Source organism: Cupressus sempervirens, chromosome 9 (genome assembly GCF_028749045.1).
Source record: "Cupressus sempervirens isolate cs-2001-9-10 chromosome 9, ASM2874904v1, whole genome shotgun sequence".
NCBI classification, from domain to species: domain Eukaryota; kingdom Viridiplantae; phylum Streptophyta; class Pinopsida; order Cupressales; family Cupressaceae; genus Cupressus; species Cupressus sempervirens.
Window position 1 is genome coordinate 226,162,126 of NC_143126.1, and position 16,311 is coordinate 226,178,436.

Below are 16,311 nucleotides of genomic sequence, written 5' to 3' on the forward strand. Positions count from 1 at the left end.
ATTGTTAGAATGAAAAACAATTTATTTAAAACTATTACATTTGTAATACTATTAATATTATGTGTATATATGATCTATACATCTATGTTTTCTTTTTTTTCAAAATGATTTAAAATGTGAGAAATGCCATAAAAATGTGTATATTTTCTTGCATCAATTGTATAACAAATTCTCTTTACATTATATATGAAAGAATATAAATTTAGTTTTTCATATAATCTTTTATAAAAAATTAAATTAAATTTTGTTAATAATTTTATTTTATTTTTAATATCCACGAAAAATAATTATTAATATGGTGGAATATGAATTATATCTATAAAAAAAAATCAATATAGATCTTAAAATTTCTAACCATTAGTTTTAAATAAATATCTTATACATTAAAAAAAAATTATTAGATAATTATTTCACTTTAAAAATAAATTACTTTTATTATTATATTATTATATAAAATAAATACAAATAAAAAATACTTTATAATTATTGAAATTGATCATTTACTTAAAATATTAAAATAATTATTAAATGGTTTATTTTCATTACATAAATCATATTATTATTTCTAAATAAAAAAAAAATATAGATTGAAAATTATTTTACCCACAACATAAACTTAACTCAAAGTAACTCTTAAAAAAATTTACAATCCCCTTCTCCTTTTTATTTCGTCAGGTAATAATGTGGAATTCAACTTTAATTTAATAATAAATTAAAAAATCGTCTTTGATAATGGGTCAATAAATTTTAAAACACAAGTTCAATTTAAATATAACGACAACGGTTGCAGTTAAATTGGTCCCACACGACACAGCGCACTCGAAGGCAATGCTTCGAGTAGGCCGGTTAAGCCGGGCCCTATCTTTATACGGACAAAATCAAACATGTGTTTTGGCTTGAGGAAGCAATTCTACGAAACTAGATGTGGACAATTATCTGCAAGTCCGTCTCTTTAAAGCAAACCGCTTCATTATTATCGCTGTCGGAATCGTTACTCAAGTTTCTTCCGAGATTCTGAAATCTTCACCGCACATTAGTAATCTCACCACTACTTTTCTCATAGAAGGCCGCTGGTTAGGCACTCTATTTGTGCAAACCAAACCCAAATGCAAGACACACATCATTTGTTCTATGCAGTTATCTCCCACCATGCGATCGTCAAACACTGCCTCTTGTGCAAACCAAATCCAAATGCAAGACGCGCATCATTTGCTCTATGCAATTATTTCTCACCATGCGATCGTCAAACACTGCCTCTTGTCCGCCCATCAGAATTCTGTTGCGTATCCATTCCACGATGTCCCCGTCCTCTCCATACTCCGTCTCTCCCGTAGCTTTCTTTCCGGTAACCAGCTCTAACATCACCACTCCGAAACTGTATACATGACTCTTCTCGTTCACCTTTGGCCTGTTCGCATATTCTGCATCACAATTTTCAAAAAGATAATGAAAAGAAAGAAGACAATCTCCAAAAAGAAAGAAGAGAATTTCTGCACGATAACTATATTATGTCGATCCGAAAGAGTGAGTTTTGATACCTGGGGCGATGTATCCGTGTGACCGTACGTAACCAGACACCGTGAATTCATACCCCAGCTTGTTCAGCTCTTTCGACACCCCAAAATCTGAAATTTTAGCCCCAAAATTCTCGTCCAGCAAGATGTTACTGTATTTCACATCTCTGTGCAATAGCGGAGGGGAGCAATCATGATGCATATAACTCAGTCCACGGGCTACACCAAGAGCAATATGATAACGGATCGGCCATTGGAGATTTACTTGTGGTCTAGATCGATTTCCGTGCAGGCAGTAGAACAAGCTGCCGTTGGGCATCAATTCGTACACCAACGGCTTGAAATCGGAGTCTTCACTTGAAATGGAAAAGAGAAGCTTCAAGATGCTAGCATGCCTGATGAGACCCAATTTGTCCACCTTCACTTCCCCATTTTACTCTCTACTTCGTGCAAACCTTTTCTCTTGCGATTTCTTCCTGATCTGCTCATGTTCCGGCGGTTCCGGATCTTCTTAACAGCTACGGCTTCCCCGTTCTGTAGAATGACCTTGTAAACTTTTCCAGCGCCTCCAGAGCCAATCACCTTACTCTCTCTGAAGTTGCGAAGGATGAATGTCTCGTCCACATCTGTGGAATGGAATGGCGTCATCTTCCACGACTGCGTGTCTGGGTAACGCCGCTTCGAGGAGCGACACACATAAATAGAGAGCAAGGTTACAATGGCTAATATAACTAAAGATGGCACTAGAATGGTCGCTAACCTCTGCGGTGACATTTTACTTGACGAGGAGCACGAACGTAGCATCACATTCCGTCCTCCGCATAGCATCGGGTTGCCGACAAAGCTGTCCTTGTAAGCTGGATTGTCTAAGCCATCAGGAATCCGCCCAGACAAGTGATTGTTGAATACATTGAAAATATTCAGATTCATTCGTCCCAATTCGGTAGGAACACCTCCAGAAAGAAGATTATTTGACAAATCAAGACTATTTACGTTGCTCAAAATACCAGGGATTTCTCCTGATAGTCGATTGTAACCCAAATTGAGCTCATTGAGATTCTTCAGTGACATTATTTTCTCGGGAATTTCTTCAGAGAGAAGATTGTTGTCCAGCTTGAGAACATTGAGCAGACTTAAGGTTGCGAGCTCAGGTGGAATGGGGTCTGACAGGCTGTTGTTTCTTGCTTCAAATTCTTGAAGTTTCGTGAGCTGTCCAACTTCCGGAGGAATTGTTCTGTCGAAACAGTTATTGCTTATCTTCAATCGACTCAGATTCTTCACTTGGCCAATCGCAGGATAAATCTTGCCTTGGAACTTATTGTTGTTTAGAAACAACCCCTTGAGTTTGACAGCACCCCATAGCCCCGCTGGAATCTCGCCGCTCAGGTGGTTGTCGTCGAGGTACAGATACTCTAGAGATTTACAATCTGCAAAGAAGGAAGGCAAAGTACCGTTGAAATTGTTGGAAGAGGCTGCGAAGCCATATAACACTCCTCCCCTGCACAAATTCTTCGGCAGGGGACCTTCCAATCCGCTTTGAGACACATCAGAGACAACGAAGTCAGAATATGTGCCCAAACTCTGGGGCAACCAACCGCTGAAGTTGTTGTAGTACAGCATCAAGTTGCTCAAGTGGGGCATCTTGCCGATCTGAGAAGGTATCTTTCCTGTAAGCCGATTGTCCGGGAATTGAAGAAGTCTCAGATATGTAAGATTGCCAATTGCATTGGGAACTGTGCCTTCAAGCTGATTGTGGCTCAAATCCAAAATAGACAACCTTGTGAGCTGGTCAATGTTCTCCGGAATTCGTCCAGAAGTTTTGTTTTTATAAAGACAGAGTTGTGTCAGATTCGAGTGAGCCATAAAAGTGGTAGGAATGGTGCCCGAAAGATCATTTTCCGATAAATCCAAGATCTCCAACAGCGTTAAATTGCCCAAGAAAGTAGACGGAATGGAGCCACTGAAAGAATTACCTGAGTGTGAGGCCTCGCTCCGACCCTTCGTAGTCTTAGATGTTACTTTATCATTTTGAAACTTCTGACTCAAGATGTTGAGACATTATCTGATGCTCAGAACATATTATATTATTTCATGTTGTGTGATGTCACTTTTAGATATTTGATGTTGTCATTTAATGTTTTATGTATGTCAATGAATTAAGTAAGAGATAGGATTAACAGTTTGGTTTAAGAGATTTTAAATGGTTAAGAATTAAGTAGGATGGAAGAAACCCTGATTGATGTATGGTTCAATTTATGTGAATTTCTGATACGTATATATGTACATGTGATTTTCGGGACTACTGATGTGTGCAATGAGTGTGCAGATATTTTAGTCGAGGAAATCGACGGAGGAATAGAAATGATCTTTATGTGCTAACTTTGGAAACCTTGTTGTTCGTAATTCACGTATTGTACTGTGAGATGTATGTATGTATCTTTTTGTGTTCAGTAAATGTTAGTGTTCGTAACTATGTTCTTTTAGTGTCGCTTGACACTCATAAATTATTTATGTTCTTCAGTGTGCTGATTAGGGTTAGTTGTGTAACCTTTGGACCCAAGTTGGCTTAAGTTGGTGTCAATTGCTAATTGGGTTCTTAATCGAGTTTAGTCACCCTTAATCCAGATTAGTGCTTAATCTGCATTTTAGAGTTATTAGTTGGTCCTATTTTATTTCTAGATTTTGTTTGGCTCTAAACCTCTTTCCTAAGGCTTAAAACATGATATAATTATACCCAAAGGGTATGGGTATGGGTTGGGGGTCTTTTCCAACCCCTAAGCCCCTTTTGTTGACTTTGGAGGCCACTCAAAAAGTGTCATTTCTCCTTTGTGCGAAAATTGCAAGTGGTTATCTTGAGTTACCTCACCTCACCTCCATTTAGTGTTTAACCATAGTGTGGGTTGAGTTAGGAGCTTCTAGATTTGTAGGTGGGTGGGTGAATTTATTGTTCCCTTGGGTGATTGAGTTTGAGGCTTATTTAGAGGCCCTTCTTGGACTAGTGGAGGTGGTTACCCAATCTCTACATTTAGAGAGGAGGTCTTGAAGATTAAAGGAAGGAAAAGGAAACTCTACTCAAACTTGTTCATTGCCATTACCTCTTTGTGAAGGTTGGAATTCTCATGTCCCTTGTTAAAATTTCATTCTTGTTTCATGCTTATACTACCTTGTTGTTGTTTGAATGTTTGTATGGTTGTGGGTATGTTGGGATGCTTTGAAAACCATGTTATTTTGGTTGTTTTCCTTTCTTGTTTATGTTTGAAATTTTGAGATTTTTTTTTTCTGTATGGGTGTTTTGGTATTACTCACCCTTGGAGAGGGCAGAAGTGACCAATTTTGGGAAAGGTCTGTTTAGTCGGACTCCAATCAGTGTAGTGTCTCTTCTCAGGATGAGAAGAGGGAGAAAGGGTAGGGTGTTATGGGTCCCTACCTGTCAGCACAAACCTTGTATGATTATGGTATGTTGAAATGGAAGAACGGAAGTTCTTGGTATATAGCCCCGATTGGGCATTTGTTTGGTGTTGTGTTTGACTTCTCCTGGTTGGAAGAATCCACCTTTCCCTAGTTTTGATTCATTGCGAATCCTATTGTGTAAACCATGTATGAGTTTGTATGTTGATTGTCTCTTGGTTATGCTTGGTTGTCACCCGATCAGATTTTGTTCCCTCTATGGTTCAAGAAATGTGTTGCAGAATTGGATATGGAACCCTTGTTGAGGGTCACAAAGGAAATTTCATTTAAGTGTTGTAATTCGGGATTGAATCCTATGTAAATTGTATCTCAAAACATTGTTGTAATGGCAACGACGCTGGGTTTTCTTCCTGGTTCTTTCCCGACTGAGCCTTTGAATCAGGTTTGCCAATGAAATTGGTGATTGAGTATTATCGCTTATCTTGTGGTTTAATTGTAATTTCAATTATTTGAATTGCACATCAAAAATAGGATGAAATGATGATGGTTTGATTAAGTAAAATTTCAAGTTTTCTTTACATTGAAAATGAAATTTATATTATGAATGTAAGTTCAGTTTTCGGGATTATTGGAAGCAAAACAATTTTTGCATTATAGTTATAATGGATCATTCAAATCCTTGGTATATTTGATATGAAATAGGTCCCATTAGATTTATTGAAAAATAATATAACCCCTCTTGCTAAATCAAAAAAAAAAACTTAGTCCTTGGATGAACCTACTTTAGGTATACTTAATTGTCTATTAGAATTGTCATTAAACCATTAGTTTTGAGTTGAGATATATGTTTCTTACCCCCTCAAAGTGTTCTTTAAATTATTGAAATGGGATTCAAATATTATCACTAGAAAGTTAAAAAATTTTAAAATACATATACTTCAAAAGGAAGAAAAAAAAAAGATAAAACTAAAAGTTCAAAATACCCACCTACAGGATGCTGTAAAATGTATGGGAAAACAATTTAATTCCCTCTTAAGCCACAGAGAATATTCTCTGTATTATTCCTTTGGTTGCAACTAAAATCTAATATTAAACTTTTAAAAAGGATTATAAATTAAATGCATTTATAATTAAAATATCAAATGGGCATCTTGTGACACCTCTCACCAACAAAACTTTATGCATTCACTACCACCTTGTAGCTATCCTAACCTAATCACTAGACTTGATTGCTATTAACCCTGGTGACTTTAGGCTTCTATGTCTATACACACATAATTGGTAAGGAAAGGCTAGTCATATCTCTTAGGACAATGTAATTAATTCTAATTCTCCTCATAGCCAGTGAATTTTTTTGTCAACATCTTTGCCTTGACCCATGAGATATGGCAATTTGAATGAAAAAGGTCATTAATGGTGTGCAGTTTGTTATTATTCCAAAACTCTTATTCCTTCACCCCTCTACCATCCCTAGCGTATTTCCCTTGGAGAGAGTGTACTTGGGCTACGAAATTCAGTCATGGGACAGCGTGTCACTTCCTTGGTGGACGTCCAAGGCAAGTGGGTGGGGCAGCTTTCAACCCAAGCAAGGGTTTAATGTCCTTTTACTGACACCACCTCCCTTGTTGGGATCTCCAACATTCCCTTAAGGTGGACTGTTATTGGGCAGCGCTCCAACTCCCTGGGTAGCGTGCCAAGCATCCTAGGGTAGCGTGTTCTTACATGGGAGAATGGAGAAAGTGGATGGGACAATCCACTTGTCCCCTTTGCCAAGTGTAAGATAGTTAAGGGTGGGTTAGGGGATTGTTCAGTTAGGGGTTAGAGTAGGATACTATGCTTATGATAGTAAGTCAATTTTGTGTTAAGATTGTTAGTTTAAGTATTGGTTTAGTAGGATTAGATGTTAGGTTAGTTTTATAATAAATTCATTTAAGTTAGAATGTTAGTTACCTTATTTTAGTTTGGTTTGTTTGTCATTTAAAATTTTAGTCTTAAAATTGGTGGAATTTTATCATGTACATTATTCATGGATTAATATTAGTTAGTATTGTTATTTGTTGTCTTTATTTATATAAATCATTTTATTAGGTTAGTAATTAGTAATATTATTTTGTTGTTAGCATGTATAGCCTTTGTAGTGGTAATGTTAGGATAGTTTAAAGTTTAAATTATTAAATTGGCTTAGTTATTTTCTTCTAGTTTTGAATTAAGTAAGTTTAGTACTATGTTGATTCTAAATTTGATTTAGTTAGGACTAGTTAATTAGTTTCATGTTTGTATTTGTAACATTTTAAATATTAGTGACTAGTATCATTTGGAAATTTCAATATTTGCAAGTCGTTTTATTATTCTAGTTCAAGTGTTAATTTAGGATATATTTTAAAACATGTTGGTGAATATTGGTTTGTTAGGTAAAATAGTGTAGTATAAGTTTTAGTTGTTATTATTTCTTGTTAGTAAGTTTACGAAATTATAACAATTATTGTTAGAAGATAGTTGAGTATTTTCTTATATTTTTTTTTGTATAGTTGGTATGCATGTTGTTTGTTAGTTCAATTTTAAATTTTTTTATATTAGTGTAATTAAGTATCCCACTTAAATGATAAAGTAAGTTACCTTAGTTCATAGAATAGTGTGGTTGAAATTAGATACATTAACTCTATCTAGAAATTAGTTTTAATTAAGTAACAAATTGAATTAGTATATCCAAAGGGTTTCAAGTACATTGTGTAGTTATATCTTATCTTATAAGATTAGTAATAATCATATAGTTGATTGTAGATTGATTAATTTAGATTTAAATTAAGTAAAGTTTTTAACCAATAAGTATGTTCTGTGTAAAGCGGGGTTATGTTAGACTAATGAGTTAATGAAACAGATGTTAATATCAATCTTATAGTGAGAGTTCTATTTAACGATTTATTTCTCCTCAAGTTTATAATCTTAAGACGTAATGTAGAGAACCTGTACTTATACTGTTATCTCAATCATTTCAACTTAGAGCACTTTAATTAACAATTATAATTTAAAAAAAAAAAATATTTGTGTGTATTTTTGCCCTCGTAGTTTTGAGCATGACACTGAGAAATTCAGGACTCTCAACTCACTCATTTCTGAGATATGACTTGGTAGCGTTCCAGTGAAGTTGTTAGTCGACAAATTGAGCTTTTGCAAACGCTTGCAATTGAGGAAGGCGTCTGGGGAAAGAAGAGTGAAAGCATTGGCCTGGAGAGTCAGTTCTGTCAGATTGGGAAGGCTGCAAATGGCAGAAGTCAAGTTGCCAGAAATCAACGCACCAGTGAGATTGACTGTGATAACTGTGCCGAACTCATCACAAGAAATTCCTTTCCAAGCGCATGGATTTTGGTGAGACTCATTCCAATTGCTCAAAGCATTATTACTGTTTCTCCAATCTCCATTTCTAATATCAAGTAAAATTGCTCCATCGGGGGAGAGGGAAGAGCAGTGGAGAAGCAAAAGGAAATAGGTTAGAATGAATGAAAAGAAGGCGAGCATTGGGTAGACCATGATCGTTGCAAATTCGAATTATGATAAGAAAAACGCTAGCTTTGTAGGTACAATGGAGAAAACCCTTCGTAAAGAGCCGAAAATATGCACCTGATACAAGGGAGAAGACCTTGCCCAAATAGACGTAAATATGCCTCTATTTGACCATTACTTAAATTTATTAATTATTAGTTAATTTAATGTTCACAGAACCACTGTTATATGATTTTTAATTTAATAGGTTTCCTCTACCATCTTTTTATGACGTCGGTGTTGATATCAAATTGTAGAAACCAGAACACAAGTGGTGTGCACGAGCCAAATTTTTCAACGAATACAAACAAAGGATGTTACGTGGTGCTGAGAAACGATGAAAAGCCAGCTTTTTAGGTTTTGATATCATGTAGTACTAAAAAAGCGATGGAAGATGAGGAGACGTGAACGACCCGTAATGCTTTCGATCCTATTCGTCTACAGAAGTTCTCGATATGCGTGTAATGCACGGCGGGTCAAGGATATCACAGGAATCTCGAATTCGTTTAGTCCTCATTTGATATATTATATTTGAAGCTACAAGGATAGTGTTATATATTAAATGATGTCACTATAGTGCTAATGTAAAAAATTTCTTTACATACTAAAATATTAGTAAGATAATTTTTATCTTTATTAGTTTTTCTTTCCTTGTACACATTTAATGCACCATATTAGATTTTTCCTTGGTTGAAATTCATACTATCTTTTCTAGAATTTACCTTCTTGGTAGGTTTACTAGTATCTTTGCACCCTATTTCATCCACAATGAACTTCACAAGCTCTTTGTCCTCCAAAAGAATGGAAACATCAACAAGAGTGTCATTCACTAAGCACAAATTGCTGCATGAAGTATGAAACATTTGTGCTATCAAAATTGCAGATGTACCATATTTGGCCCTTCAAGTGGCACACATGAATGTTGGAGCGAATCATCATGGAGAGTGCACAAACCTTACAATAAACATTGTTAATACACATGATGGTGGCAAAAATGATAATTTTGTGGCATATTTTGGTACAAAATTTTAAAGTTTTATTTTTAATATTATACTTAGTCGAATTTAATTGGTAAATATATTTTTTGAAATTGAATTTTATTAAATTTATATTCAACAAGATATTATATTTTAAATTATATATATATACCCAATTAATAATTTGATCTTGTAAGTTAAAAATTAACTTTTTAATAAAATATATTCCATTTGTGTACATGCACAAGTCGAGAGAAGACAATACAATAACATATTAAATAATGTATAATAATTAATAGTAAAAATGAAAAAAATAATAATAATAATTTTATAGTAGAAATTATGCTAATATAACTCCAAATATGTTAATAATTTATTTTAAAATTGAAGTCATGTTGGGAATTATAGAAACCCAATTGTCCAACCTCTATATATTTGGTATGAAGCTTTGCACACTCAAAGGGAGAGCTCCTTGTGGTTTTGTAATAGAGCCGCAAATGGACAACAAGTTTTCCATGACAATTTAGCATTGAACATAAATCTCACATTCCTCCCTTAAGAGTAAAAAAATTCTAGAAATGTTTGATAAGTATGGAACAATCAATGCATCTTTCCATTGCATAAATATAAAGTATGAATACTTGCACTCAAAGTTGATAAAAAGTACATAACTTGCAATTGTTGACAAAAAGTAGATAACTTGTTACTGTTCCTTCTATTTCAACCATCTTGCACCAATAATTATGATATTTGATATCAACAAACAATTTAGCTTACAACTTTTTTCTTCTAGGAATTCATCTTAGATGCCCACATTTCTTTAAACAAAAAAAGACTTTCCAAATATAAATATTAAAATTATATATTGAACCTAGTTAGAGATTTGAACATAGCCACTAAAGTTTGAGTGTAATCCCTACAATTGCATTCCATCATGGTGATCTAAAGGAACCACTAAATTTCTAGTAAAAGCCCTACAACTATAGTCCATAATGGTGATCTCAGGTTAGGTTCCTCGAATAGCTCAAGTTAGATTCCTTGAGCAAAGTTTTATCACTTTTTAACATCACCTTTTTTATTGTCTCTTAGTATGACAACTAATTAATAAATTGTCTCTTAGATGATACACGCCTTTCTTATTGTCTCTTAGTATGACAACTAATTAATAAATTGTCTCAAAAATTGCGTTTAAGCATCACTCTATGTAGTAGTACACAAATAATAGTACTGAAATGTAAAGCATACAACAATAAGAAACTTATAACAACAAGATTTTTTTTTTGAAAAAATCTTGGCTAAGGAGAAACCCTATTTGGGATGATATCCACAATAATGTAATAATCAAAAGGTTTTATGTTAGGAGTTTAAACCTCATTTAGAGTTATTATGTATACTTAGCAGATAAGTTCTTGCAATAGGACTAGACCTTGTTCAAGATGTCAACCTTGTTAGGAGTTGTAATAAAATAGATGCTCACTTCTCTATAATGATATTAAATCAATACAATGAGTAATATATAAAATAGAAAAGTGATTGTACTGATATCTAAATATCTAATTAGTCCTTTGTGTATTTCATATTTGTTTCTAGCTATACAAAAAATACACACATTTGATCATCATAACATCATCCATAAAGATCCCATAATGTCCACATTACATTACCACACTTCGCATGTGGAAATTGATCCACTTATACACCCTTTCAAATACTTTTTCCGATCAATGATAATGATGAAAAATGTGGCACATCCAAAACTATTTGTCAAAAATTGATAATAGAGGGTTAATATCTAGGATGTCATCTCTACATCTCCAAGTAATTGAAATGACATGAACATTCAATTCCTTAGGCGAAAATGCTCGAGCTTTGTCACTTGTCATGTATATTACAATATGGAACCATCTTCATATTTCTTAACCAAAATATGAACCAATTGCCTTATTAATTCATGAAAACATATTGGTTTCTTTTAATATAAAAAAACCAGGAAAACATACTGACATTTTATTTAGACATGATACTGACTATCTCCAAAATTATGGCCAATCAAACTTACTCCACCAAGCTTGTTAAACAAACCAAGTTGACAACTAGCAGTTTTAATGCTAAACACTTGGCATTTTTTCATACTTAACCAAAACCAAAAGTGGTTGCTCCTTCAAGAAATCTTACCATATGAATATTTTTCTATCAATGACAACACTCATGCCCTTATACTTGGTCACTTGCCAACATGTTCCCATACCATGAATAAACTAGTATCATCTAAGAAATAAATTAGAAACATACTAATACAGAATGAGAGTCGGAGTCGAGTATCAAATAATGCATAAAAGGGGAATACATATAGGTTTCAATGCTTCCATGAAATGATATTAAATCCTCAAACATGAGCAGAGACAAATAAAAAATAACAACCCATTAACTAGGATGAGGTCTCAAAATAGAACATACACCTCTCTAATAGACTCCAAAATGATTACAACTTGTGTAGGCAAGTGTCAAATAAGCATGGATGACTAAGTAGGATTAATAAGCCTAAGTATAATTAAATAAATACACTAACAATAAGAATAAAGGGATTACTTATAATTTCTCTTATCAGGATTACAATCTTAAGAAGCTCAAGTTTGGAGTAGAGGATCTTCAGCTTGGTGCTTAAGATCCACAACACCATAGTTAGAATTTTGGTAAAAAAAATTCCTTTCTATACTAAAATCTATTAACACATTAATCTTACCATCGACAACAATTTCTACACTTGTTTTCATAAACAAGGGCTTACTTGGAAGAACAGTTGTTGAACCTCTCTAAACTTGCCTTCAAACTACCTCCCTTTCCACTACCACTCTACATCCTCTCCACCCTCAATCTTAGACATTATCTCTATTACATAAATTTTGAAAAGAGATGAAAATAACTTTCCCACCCTAATTTTATTTTCAAAAACATATATTTATCTTACTCTAGAGATTAAAAAATGAAAATAGAAATAATAAGATAGATAAAAATAGTCCACACGATTGTGGGTAGCTCCCCATGGTCTAGGTTTAGAAAGTGCTTTTCAGTTAAAAATGTGTGATGGCTAGTGGGTGGACAATCTCACCTAGTAGAAACTAGTCTCACTCTTGTTGACACAGGTTCTTGGTTTTTGGTCAAGGCCACAAAGATAACTCCGCGTATCAAAAATAAAAAAGATAGATGAAAAATATGAAAAATAAAATTATAATATTATTCAAGTTCTATCTATAACAGTTGTCTCAAAACACTTGACTTTGTCCTATTGAGAGTGAGTGGCAAAGATTCCAGTTGTTTAAAGCCCCAAGATCATATTCCAAGTTTCGTCAATTGATGGATGGGCAGAGGACAAAAAATAACAAAGACACAGAACAATATGATGTGCTGTCACACAATAAACTATATTATATTTCATTTCACCGTAATCTCAAATGAGTACATACTGCCTATTATAAGAAAGCATACAATATTCTAGAGAAATCTACTATTAGCCAAGAAGACAAAACATCTACAAACTTCTGGAAAAATATTACAGCCAACTCAACCTTTGGAACAAACCCTAAACCTAAACCTAATAATCTAAAAGTATAGTTTAAAATGAGAGATCTAGAACTCTTGATATGAAGACAACAATAAATAAAGTAGTTAGAGTAGGTAAGGGCAGGGAAGATTAAATAGACAGCTAGAAGCCTACATCACCAACATCAATGGCACTAGCGAGTATGTCGATAACTAATGCTACGATGCAAAACCAGATCTTCATTTAGTTTGCTCCTTCAATAAGTTGTTTAGATAGTTATTTAATTAGTTTACTATTAGTTAGTTGCTTGACTCTCCCAATTAGTTTGCTCATTTACAAATGCGAGATAATACATTGGTTGCTCTAGTTAGCTCCGTAATCTTCAACATCCCAGCATGTATAAAAACTGGTAGTTTTAATACCATTCAATCATTGCAAACTAGATTAACATTAAGTGAATAAAATAAAATTGCTTTAAGTAGCAACAACTCTAGTTATTTCCTATGTATATTTTGGGCTGCAAATGCTATTAAAATCCAAGAATTTTTGTTTTTTAAAGCGGCAGCAATAAGACAGCCTGCACCTGATTTTTAGTTATAAAATATAGATCTTTTTGTACTTGTGCACTCTACCATTGCTTTCTATTATATTCTTATCTGCCAGTTTAGTGGACATGGCCACTTCTTTCAAAAATCTAACTTGCTTTAGGGAACTTCTCAAAGGTTACGGCTTGCCTATTGTGTAGAGTTACCTCATGAGCTTTTCCAGCGCCTCTAGAATCAATCACGTTATTCTCCCTCAAGTTGCCAAAGATGTATGCCTCCTCCGCCTCCATGGAATGGAACAACATCTTCTTGCACCATTGTGCATCTTCCTTTCCTTGCTTCGAGGAGTGACAAAAATATATGCAGCTCAAGATCAGCATGGTTAAAATAAATAAAGATAACACCACAATGGTCGCTAAGCTCTGAGGTGACATTTTTCTGGAAGAGGAACAAGAAGGTAGCATCACATTTCGGCCTCCGCATAGCATCGGGTTACCCACAAAGCTCTCCTTGTAAGCCAGGTTGTCTACGCCATCGGGAATGCGCCTAAACAAGTGATTGTTTAAAACATTGAAAACACTCATATCTAGTCCTACCAATTCGGGGGGAACCCATCCAGAAAGCAAATTGTTTGACAAATCAAGACTAAATATGTTGCTAAAAGATCTAGGGATTTCGCTCGTAAGTCGATTGTAACCTAAATTGAGATGATTGAGATTCTTTAGCGATGTTATTTCCTTGGGAATTTCTTGTGACAGGAAATTATGGTCGAGCTTGAGAATACTAACCAGACTTAAGTTTGCGAACTCACATGGAATTGGCCCCGATAACCTGTTGTTGCTAGCTTCAAACACTTGAAGTTTTGTAAGGCGCCCAACTTCTGGAGGAGTTGTTCCTTCGACTCGATTGCTACTAATCCTCAATCTTGTCAGATTCTTCGCCTGGCCAATAGAAGCTGAGATCTTGCCTTGGAACTTATTGTTGTTTAGAAACATTCCCTTGAGTTTGGCAGCACCCCATAGCCCCGTTGGAATCTCACTGCTCAGCTGGTTGTTGTCAAGCTATAGATACTCCAGAGATTTGCAGTCTGCAAAGAAGGAAGGTAATGTACTGATGCAGGAGCATCTTGCATTGGAAAATTATTGAAAAAAAAAAAAAAAAATTGGAAAAATATATATATATATATATATATTTGGAAAAAAAAAAAATCTGGAGGAGAGAGAAAAGTGCCGAAAATTAGAGGAGAAATAATAAAAAAATAAAAAAGAAGAAAAGAAAGGAAAAGAGGATTTTTATTTTCAAGGTGCATAGGTGGCATAAATAGAAAAATAAAAAAAAATAGTTGTCATTACATTAATCGAGGTGTGAAAGTGGCATCTTAGAAGCTTGTGGAAAGTTTCTTAAATCTTGCATTTAATATTTGTTGTGATCCATAAAAGAAATGTAATTTTCTAATTGGGCCACATGGTGGTGCTTAGTTGTAACTCTAGAAGGTTATGGAAGTTGTAGAAGGTTGTGGATAAGTCATGCATTGGGTGGTAAGTGCCTATTTAAGCAAAGGATATGAGCATTTCTAATCAAGTTTGAGAAGTAGAAGCTAGAAGGCGTGAAGACTTCAAGGTGTGAAAACTCTAAAGGTGTAGCTCTTCAAGTAGAAGTTATTGGTGAAGCTCTTGGTGTGAAGACTCTTATTTAGGATTTCTCTTATGTTGAAGAAGTCATATCATCTTGTGGGTGTTGTAAGGATCTTCAAGAATAATAAAATTTCTTGTGAAGCATTTTGTTTTGGTCTCCATATTGTTGTTTTCTTGATTGTGACTGAGTAAGGGTGGTGTGGCCCTCTATCATGTACCTTTGAATTTGTTGGAAGAGGCTGCGAAGCCATACAACACTCCTCCCCTGCACAGGTTCTTCGGCAGAGGTCCTTCCAGTCCACTTTAAGACACATCAGAGACAACAAAATCGGAATATGAGCCCAAACTCTGGGGCAACCAGCCACTGAAGTTGTTTTTGTAGAGCATCAAGTTACTCAACTAAGGCAGCTTCTTGATCTGAGAAGGTATCTCTCCGGTAAGCCGATTGTCTTGCAATTGAAGAAGATTGCCAATCGCATCGGGAACTCTGCCTTGCAGCTCATTGTGACCCAAATCCAAAGTGGATAACATTAGCAGCTGGTCAATGTTCACCGAAATTCGTCCAGACAACTAATTTTTATAAAGAAAGAGTCCTGTCTATTAGAAGTAGTCAAACCCACATCACTGGTCAGTTACAACAAAATTGCCAGTTTGTCATACCTCCAGCCATTAACTATTAGTGCTGTCAAAATAATACCAGATCCTCTGCAATGTATGAGGAAGTTAGTTTATTTTCAACATAAATTCAAGGAAGCTCTACCAACCTGTAAGTGTTGAAGTCTCTATAAATAGAGAGAATTTGTAACACATTGTGTGCAGTCAGATTAATGAAATAATTTTGTTATCTACTGTCACCATGTTTTTTTCTTATTTCTATTTTTCAATATGGTATCAGAGCCTAGTTTAGCCAGGTTCATCTAGAGATTCATTTAGAAGTTCAGCTAGAAATATTGCTAGAGGGTTTTGTTGAAGGAAAATATATTGCTAAAAATGGTGTGTTTGCAGTTTTGGGCTGTGATTTTTTAAGAAGCTGTTGTTTTAAATGTGATTTAGAAGATATGTTTTTGTCAAATGAAAAGAAAGGCTGATCATTGAAGTCAATGTTTGCAATATGAAGATCAAAATAGTGATGGTTGTAGCAAGAGGTGCACT

The 16,311-nt window shown here is 34.6% G+C and overlaps 1 pseudogene across 1 annotated transcript; it reads right to left on the reverse strand.

Moving 5' to 3' along the window:
• Positions 1 to 1,025: 1,025 nt before the first annotated feature.
• On the reverse strand, positions 1,026 to 8,528 carry LOC149538322 (uncharacterized; annotated as a pseudogene). The gene is made up of 3 exons (XR_016356519.1): positions 7,968 to 8,528; positions 1,539 to 3,551; positions 1,026 to 1,421 (listed from the first exon to the last, which is right to left on the reverse strand). The product of XR_016356519.1 is annotated as an uncharacterized LOC149538322 (transcript).
• Between the last annotated feature and the right edge of the window lie 7,783 nt (positions 8,529 to 16,311).